The following is a 9460-nucleotide window of genomic DNA, read 5'->3' as shown; positions in this document are numbered from 1 at the left end:
CATTTTGAAGCGCTGTGAATAGCTCAATACGGATCAATGTCTGTCATTGCGTCTAGCCAGTAGGGGACAGGAGTAAGCTTATGCTGGCAAGCGTACATGTGGTCTGACCTTGTTCGCGTGGTTCGAGGCTAACAAAGCTAACCAAAACTACCAAGACCCATCAGCTACGATATCAATAAGCAGGATGGCCTAAGGCCGAGTGAGCAGACGATTGTCGGCTTCTTCCGGAAGCCCCCCACTATGGCGTGCCTCAATCAAATTGTGGTTTCGGCACGTAAAACATCAGAATTCAATTATTAAACTGCATCAATAAAAAATACTCTAACAGGAAGAAGTGTACTGATCCAAACACCCTTGATGTCAGCTGTCCGGCAATAACAGCCACTATTGGCAACTCCAGAATCCATTACTTGTGCTGGCGACACTGTCCAGATAAACAAAAATGGCTACGACATCCAGGTTCACGGCGGCTCTTTTGCTTGGTTAGTGTGACTAGCTTGGTGTTGCACTTGCACGTTTCTCATTCATGGAGTTGAATCGATGTGTTTCGTCGAAGCTGAAAGGGACCTTATTTTGATCGGTCTCGATGATTTCAGGGACGAAACCGCGAAAATCGTTGCACTGAGCGTGCCAGCGTCCAGCCTGCCCACTGAGCTACATCAGGTTTTTACAGCGGAGCTGTATTTGTCTACTTTCCCATACCTTTTTCAGGAGGATGAGGAAACAACCTTATTAAAGATAGGGGAAGGGGCATGTCAGGCCGGGGAGGGAGCTAGGTTGGGACCCATGGGTTTGCTAACTTGGCCACCAATTCCTCCAGCCCGACTTCTTTTTCAATGCCCGTGCACCCTCAATGAGAGAGAGAGACAAATAGAAGACGGGAAAGGCTGGGAGGTTAATCAGATGCACGTCCGGTTTGCTACCCTGCACTGGGGGAAGGGGTATGGGGACGAAAAAAGAGCACAGTTGAAGGTTCGCACCAAGTCTACACACGGTTCCCAAGACCTGTCGACTTTGGAAGTATTTCAACAGCGCTTTCGCAAGTTTCTGCGCCATCAATGCGTACAGCCATGGTCCAAGAATGTTCATTACTGAAAATGGTCTAGTGTTGTTGGAATCGCACCGCTGGCACGAGTTGTTGGGGTCTCGGTGCTGACGCCCGTTATTGCCAATGGGTCGCAAGCCCCAAGGGTAGCGTTGGCCTGGCGGCCTGGGGCACTGGAAGCATCCGAAGGTCCCGGCAAAGCAAGAGAAGACTCGTAACAGAACAACTTGTTTATTCTAACATAGCAAAAGAGCGGCCGGTCAGGTTGACCGAAGTGGAGAGACGGGAGAGCACGTAACTCAACAGTACAAATCGGAGCCTCTCTCCTGGCGTCCGGGGGCAGCTGCTCTTAAGCAGGAGACACACGGTACGATTCCGCGTCCGATCCGACGTGCGGCGCCGCATGCTCCGGCGTGCGGCATACGACGATTCGGGGCACACGGTGCGTGCATCCGAAAGATTGAGCGGCGCGTAAGCTCCGCCCAGATCCAGCCCCCCAGCTTCACTTCATAGCCACGTCGAGAAACGCAATATAAACAACTCTGCACAGCACTGCTTCGCTTTAAGCGAACACTGTCAATAAAATTATGACCCTGCGAGTGACAAAACACTTCACGACGGCGCGTTGTCCACTGACGACTCCGCTAACAGCCAGCGATAGGGCCGGTAGGCCTAGCTAGGCCGACGCCGCGGCCGACGGCGCTTACGATCCAACCCGAGCTCGTCGAAGAGCGCTTATGTTTGCCAAAACAATTAACACTGTACACTTAGGTCGCCCGTAATTAAATACAATTGGTTTACTCGACGCAGTCGTTGCGAAGGGCAAACGTGCAAGCGAAGCGAGCAGCCTCGCTCAGACGGTCGGTGTGTGATGTCTGCCCGCGAAATGCCCTCGCGTCGCGGCTCCCGATCGCGCCAGTAGCTTAGTGCTAGCGTACTAGGCGCTGCTTTGCATAACAGGCACACATTCGAGATAAGTTTACTGAACGGGTAACTATTTCGTGTCGGAAACAAACTGCAGCAGGCAAGGAAAAAAAAAAAAAAAAACACTGCGAGAAACCGGCCAGCCAGCGCCGCCTCCGTGCAGGGAACGTCAGAGAACGTCACATGCCAGCCGCGCTGTCATTGGCTGCGGCCAGACGACGGTGCGGTTGTAGGACGCGTCGGACGATGAAAATCTGCCCGGCTTGTCGCACGCCGGACGTCCGATCCGGCGCTTCGGCACGGCAAAACACCTCGATTCTGGCTGCCGTTCCGGCGCGTCGGACGCCGAATCGGACGCCGAATCTGACCGTGTGTCTCCCGCTTTATACTCTCGGCGTCGCGGTCCAAAAGGGAAGGTCACGGGATGAAGGTCACGGGACGGCGGAGCATGAGCCCACGACGGCGCGCACGGTCGAGCCGAGAGACCTGCTGAACCGAGTGTAGTGACGCATCGCCAACCTTCACTTGGGGAGCTCCGCTCCCCGGCTGCCGCGCTTTGACAAGCGTGGGCACACACACACACACGCACACACGAAGACACGTGGCACTGAAACACGCCTGGACACGCTTGGCGGGTAGGCGTTGCGGCGGCGTCGAACGGGCCAAAATGTCCGCCGCTTTGAACAAAGCCCCGGCGTCCGTTGCATCCGCGCCGGCATTACCGCGCGTTGTAGGCGAAACGTAACAGACCGCCCCGCCGGGGGAAGGAGATCCCGATGGTCAGGGGACTGCATCCGCTGTCCGGAGGGATGTCGCTCGATGATGCTCATAACCGAAGTCGGGCGTCCGTTGGCGTTTCTTGAGCGCAGCGCACAGAGAAGGCCTCGTTCTCACGTTCAGGTTCACACAGGACACTGCAAAGTGACTTCGGGAGAGTTGACATTTTTGTTCTCGTTTCCGGCAAGCGTTAGAACTACGCCGAAAGTCAACCGCTCAGTCAGCAAGCACGGCACAACCCTCACTAAGCCCTGCCAGGCTCTTTCCCCTTTTATACTGCTGCCTAGTTCCTTACAGTAGTTTAGCAGCACTCAGAACGCGTCCACAAATCGGAAAATTGCACTAGAAAGCACATCATCACTTTGAAACACTACACAAAAGCAATAAGTTAAAAAAAATCCTGCCTCAGGAAGAAAAACATCAGTAACAAGCAATTTTGAGGCTGATTCCCACGTTAGGGGCTTCGACTTAAGCCATCGGCGTTACCGTTGAGACTCCCCTTTTTGTAACGCACCTCAAAGGAATATTGTTGCAAAGCGAGGCTCCAGCGCAGGAGGCGGCCATTTTTGGGAGAGATGGTCTGCAGCCATTGGAGAGGGCAGTGATCCGTTTCAATGATAAACCTCGAGCCAGCTAGGTAACATGACAATTTCTGAACGGCCCACACGATACACGCACACTCTTTCTCGGTGGCGCTATACGCCTGCTCACGACTGGTCAGCTTACGACTAGCATACAGGACGGGGTGTTCTACTTCTCCATTTTCCCGTTGGCACAGTACAACGCCCATGCCTCGCTCACTAGCATCACACTGAACAACGAACCCTTTTGTGTAGTCGGGCGATCGTAGCACAGGCTGGCTTGTTAGGGCGCTCTTTAGGGCGCTAAAAGCTCTTTCCTTCGTCTCATCCCAGACGACTGTTTGCGGCTCTGTCTTTCTTAGAGCATCCGTCAAGGGAGCCGCGATATCAGAGTACCTGGGGATGTACCTCTGATAGTAGCCGGCGACACCTAAGAACGACCGAATATCGGTCTTCGTGCGCGGTTGCGGGAAGTCTCGCACAGCGGCCACCTTTATTTCAGAGGGGCGGCGACGACCCCGACCAATCACGTGTCCGAGGTAGACAACCTCGGCCTGTGCTAACTGGCACTTGGGAGCTTTGACTGTCAAGCCCGCATCGCGCAGGCGGGTTAGCACTGCCCGCAAGTGGGCCATATGCTCAGGCCAGGATGCGGAGAATATCGCTACGTCGTCTAGATACGGTAAAGCGAATTCTTGCTGTCCCCGCAACACTTTATCCATGAGGCTTGAAAAGCAGTATGGCGCGTTCTTCAAACCAAAACTCAAAACTTTAGGACGGAATGTCCCCATTGGTGAAATGAACGCCGCATACCTACTAGCCTCTTCTGTAAGTGGAACCTGCCAATAACCCCTGACAAGATCTAGGGTGGAAATAAACTGAGCGCTACTCACTCTCTCAAGGCGCTCCTCGATGTTAGGGATCGGATAAATTTGATCCTTAGTGATGGAATTAAGCCTGCGGTAGTCGACGCAAGGACGAGGTTCCTTGCCCGGTACCTCAACTAAAATCAAAGGGGAGGTATAATCACTCTCACCCGCTTCAATAACACCGAGCTGTAGCATTTTCTTTACCTCAGCCTCCATAATATCGCTCTGGCGGGGTGACACCCGGTACGCCTTGGATCGTACTGGCTCTGGGGAGGTAAGTTCTATGTCATGAGTAAGGACAGAAGTCCTACCAGGCCTCTCAGAGAACAGACCTTGAAACTCTTGTAAGAGCTGGTGTAGTTCGGTTTTCTGCTCAGGCGACAGCGATGCTTTACTTATTAAGTCACTAATGACTTGATCGGTGTCTTTCCTGTTTGTCACTGAGCCTAGTCCCGGAAGCTCGACCGGAAGCTCTTCTAACTTTCCCGCATCGGGAATTTCCTCTCCAGTATCTGGTGCCTTTAACGCTACAGGCTCAATTTTATTCAGTTCGGGCGTGCTCTGAATACCAGCTTGTTGCGCCTCTGACCCTTTCTCATCGTTCAACAACGTCGGCCCCGCAACTACCGCCTTTGCAGCGAGCTCCCGAACCTTCGATCTGGTTAAGGCCTGAACGCTAGCCTCACCAAACAAAAGCCCCTTCTCGCGCAGGAGGTGATCGGACCTGTTCGAAAATAGGTACGGGTACTGGGGGGGCAGCATAGATGACACTGCGGCCTCCGTCTCAAGTGCTCCGAAAGGTCCTTCAATAAGCACTTTTGCTACCGGCAGACACACGCTATGAGCTTCCACTGCTTGCTTAATCCATGCGCACTCGCCCGTGAACATATCGGGTTCTACGTAAGAGGGGTGAACTACATCCATTGTAGCTGCGGAATCGCGAAGCACTCGGCACTCTTTCCCGTTCACGAGGAGGTCTCGCATGTAAGGCTCGAGAAGCTTCATGTTCTCGTCAGTGCTGCATATAGACAAAAACACGACTTGTGTTTTTGTTTCTGGACACTGCGCCGAAAAGTGACCCGGCTTCTGGCACGTATAACAAACGCGCGCTTGCCTCGTCTCGAACCGCTTTCTGCGTTCGGCTTCGGTTGCCGCCGTCTCCTTACGTTCGGTCGGACTGCTTTCACTCGCATCCGCACTACGTGTATCCCCCTTTGCTCTCATGGGTGTGAACTTCGGCCTCTCCAACTTGGAGCCAAATTCACCCTTTTGACCGTCCTTAGCTCCGCGAGCCCGACGCGTCACAAACTCCTCGGCTAGCTCAGCGGCTCTAGCCACCGTACTAACGTCTGGCCTATCCAAGACCCAGTACCGCACGTTCTCAGGTAACCGACTATAAAACTGTTCTAGCCCGAAACACTGCAGAACTTTCTCGTGGTCACCAAACGCTTTCTCTTCTTTGAGCCACTCCTGCATGTTTGACATAAGCTTGTACGCAAACTCTGTATATGACTCACTTTTGCCTTTCTCATTTTCCCGAAACTTCCGACGGAACGCCTCCGCTGACAGCCGGTACTTTTTTAGCAGACTCGATTTCACTTTGTCGAAATCCTCTGCCTCCTCTCTCTCCAAGCGAGCGACTACGTCGGCCGCCTCGCCGGGTAGCAAAGTGAGCAAGCGCTGTGGCCACGTTTCCCGAGAGAACCCCTGCTTCTCGCACGTTCGCTCAAAGTTAACCAGGAACAAACCAATGTCCTCTCCAAGCTTAAACGGCCGCATCAGGTCAGTCATTTTGAACAATACTCGTTCTCCTGCACCGTGTGCCTGACTTCCATTACGAGCGCGTTCCATCTCTAACTCGAGACGCTTCATTTCCAAAGCGTGTTGACGGTCGCGCTCTTCTTTTTCTTTCTCTTTTTGTTCTTTAAGTTCGCGCTCCTGTCTTTTTGCCGTCTCCCTCTCCTCAATGGTCTCAAGGCATTCCGACAGCTCGTCATCCTCAGCTTCTAACTCAAGAATAGCCCTTAGCAGTTCTGGTTTTCTGAGTTTGTCTGAGACATCCAGACCCAACTCTCTTGCAAGCTCCAGCAATTTCGGTTTGCGCAACGACTTCAAATCCATGGCTGCTCTGAATGCTGCTTTCTCTACTGCCTACTATTGTCTTGCCGCAAACTAACCCGGCAGCAACGACAACCACAATTACCAGCTCTGTTTCTGACACTAACAAAAGCCTGGCAAAACTCAGAAGAAGAAAGTCCCGCACTCACCAAACCTCGCAGCCAAGACTTCAGCGCAGTCGTTCCGCTGCAGGCAACCAGTCATCACACAGGGCTCGTTGCACTGCTCCCGGATGGTCGTTGTGCTGCTCAGCATACATTCAACCGCATCTCTTCGCTGCAGGCCTCCGTTGTCGCGATCTCACCGCTGGCAACCAGATGTTGGAATCGCACCGCTGGCACGAGTTGTTGGGGTCTCGGTGCTGACGCCCGTTATTGCCAATGGGTCGCAAGCCCCAAGGGTAGCGTTGGCCTGGCGGCCTGGGGCACTGGAAGCATCCGAAGGTCCCGGCAAAGCAAGAGAAGACTGGTAACAGAACAACTTGTTTATTCTAACATAGCAAAAGAGCGGCCGGTCAGGTTGACCGAAGTGGAGAGACGGGAGAGCACGTAACTCAACAGTACAAATCGGAGCCTCTCTCCTGGCGTCCGGGGGCAGCTGCTCTTATACTCTCGGCGTCGCGGTCCAAAAGGGAAGGTCACGGGATGAAGGTCACGGGACGGCGGAGCATGAGCCCACGACGGCGCGCACGGTCGAGCCGAGAGACCTGCTGAACCGAGTGTAGTGACGCATCGCCAACCTTCACTTGGGGAGCTCCGCTCCCCGGCTGCCGCGCTTTGACAAGCGTGGGCACACACACACACACGCACACACGAAGACACGTGGCACTGAAACACGCCTGGACACGCTTGGCGGGTAGGCGTTGCGGCGGCGTCGAACGGGCCAAAATGTCCGCCGCTTTGAACAAAGCCCCGGCGTCCGTTGCATCCGCGCCGGCATTACCGCGCGTTGTAGGCGAAACGTAACAGTGTCCAGGTGGTTTAGTGCTGTACATAGGATATGTAACATATTGAACAGAGAGAGGCGGGCTAGTTGGTGGTTGATATTGGAATGCATTAGGTAACCGTGCAAGCGACAACGGACGAAGAAAGAAACACGCTTGTCCTGCGTGTTTCTTCGTCCGTTGTCGTTTGCGTTGTTACATAATGCATTCTAACATTGAACATATCTTATGTGCTGTCTTAGAATCGCAAGAAAGGTGTCTAAGGTGTCGTTTCTAAGGTGTCTCTTGCAGGAGATATTTCACAGCAGCACACAGAGCAGCAAGCTCTGCCGCCATTGATGTCATGTGGGCACACCCTCTATGAGGAGACAAAGCAATCCAGTAAGGCATGCGCTGACACCTGGCATAGCAAGAGGAAAGCTAAGAAACCGCCCAACACTGCGGTAACTCTACCCAATACTACATAATGCCGCCCTCTATGAGGTGGCGCAGCAAACCAGCAAGGCAGGTTGGGACCTAAGGGGTAGCTAATTTGGCCACCCGTTCCGCCAGCCTTGCTACTACTTCGATGTCCGTGCCTCAAAACTCCCGCATCCTCTGTTAAGGAGGCACAGCAAATCAGTAAGGCATGTGCTGACACTTGGCTTAGCAAGATGAAAGCTAGGAAGCGGGCGGCGAGTAGCAGAGAAGATCGTGCCCGAGAAGCTGCCCGTAAGCGGTGGCTCGACCGGAAGACGGGTGCCGCGAACCGGAGAATGCGGCGAAGCGACGCGGGTATTACGCCAGCAAATTGGATGAGCACAAAGGTGCGTATGCGAAATTTCAGAGGGACTTTATGGACAGACGTTCCGGATTCATTTGTGCGGTGTGCGACAGACTGTGGTTCGAGAACGATTTGATGGTGATTGGTAACGTTCTCGAGATGTTGCAAAGCGTGAACATTATGCGGCTTTGACAGCTACTCCCAGTTCCTGACCTATAGCCAGTTGCGCCGAGTGAGCGCTAATGGCCGTAGCGCGCATCGATTATTTGGTGCGACGGGTGGTCGCTAACAAGTCTGCTGAATCAAGTAGGCAGTATGTTACGTGCGCTGGTATGGGGAGGCCGCGTGTAGGGCGTACTGCCGAAGAACAAGCTGCTCACGAGGGCCAGCTTCGGGACTGCAGGCGTGAGCGAGGGCTCAAGCGAAAAGCCCCCCCCCCCCCCCCCCCCGCCCAGATAGCGAAGCGAACACGGCGCTACGATAGAGGTATGCTCGGAAGGCTGATCCTTGAGTGGTGCAGATGCGCGATTCTGCCGAGACTTCGCGGACAAAACGTTTGGCTTCAGTTGTGTGTGCGACCCACTGTGCTTTGAAAGCGACCTATCGGTGATTGCGAACATTTCTAACAGCTCCGCTGATCATCCACCTTCGCAGGGCGAAATAGTCCTTAATTTTTTTTAGAGCGCAGCTCAGGCACCCCTTCCTGCGGCGAGCGTAGGCGTCGTGTACCTCGTAACCGAGCGAACGAGCACAGCAAAGGAACGCGAAGCGCAGCAGCAGACGAAAGACGGCGATAGCGAGGAGAGCGCGAGGAGGGTGTAGCGTCGGAACTATGAGGCGAAAAGCGGAGGGGGCTTTAGCGCGAGAAAAGCGTTGTGCCGCGCAAGACTGGTTGCGCGGCGACGATGGCTACGAGATGGCGCCAGAATAGCGCGCGTAGTCTGTATGGAAACAAAGCGCTGCATGAGTGCAGGCCTGTAATGCCAAGTATACCCGTGGAATTATGGATGATGAGCGCCACCTTGTCTACGCTGGCTTTTTAATGCGTAAGCTTTCTTTGGCGAGTACCTCGGCCCCATCGCGCGAGAAGTAATGCCTTGTATTTGCACAAAAATGTGTAATTTGCACAGTTAGGACATCATATCGTTATGATAGTGTAAATGCAGATGATTGGTAGCTTCATAAGCGATCAGGAACAATTTAACCCCTCCCCGAAGATACATGAACACATAAAATAAATAACCCAGATACCCGTAGAGATACATACATCGCGCTTAGAAAATGCATGGGGAAGCCTACGGTAAGGGTGGGCCAACTGAAATTTGTGAGTGGGTCGACTTGGAAATTTGGGGTTGCGTCAACTTGATATTTGGAGGTGGGCCAACTTAAGTTTGGGCGTGGGCGAACTCAAGATTTGGGGAGGGCCAACTGAAGTTCGGG

Source organism: Dermacentor andersoni, chromosome 8 (genome assembly GCF_023375885.2).
Source record: "Dermacentor andersoni chromosome 8, qqDerAnde1_hic_scaffold, whole genome shotgun sequence".
NCBI lineage: Eukaryota > Metazoa > Arthropoda > Arachnida > Ixodida > Ixodidae > Dermacentor > Dermacentor andersoni.
This window is presented reverse-complemented; position numbering follows the sequence as displayed.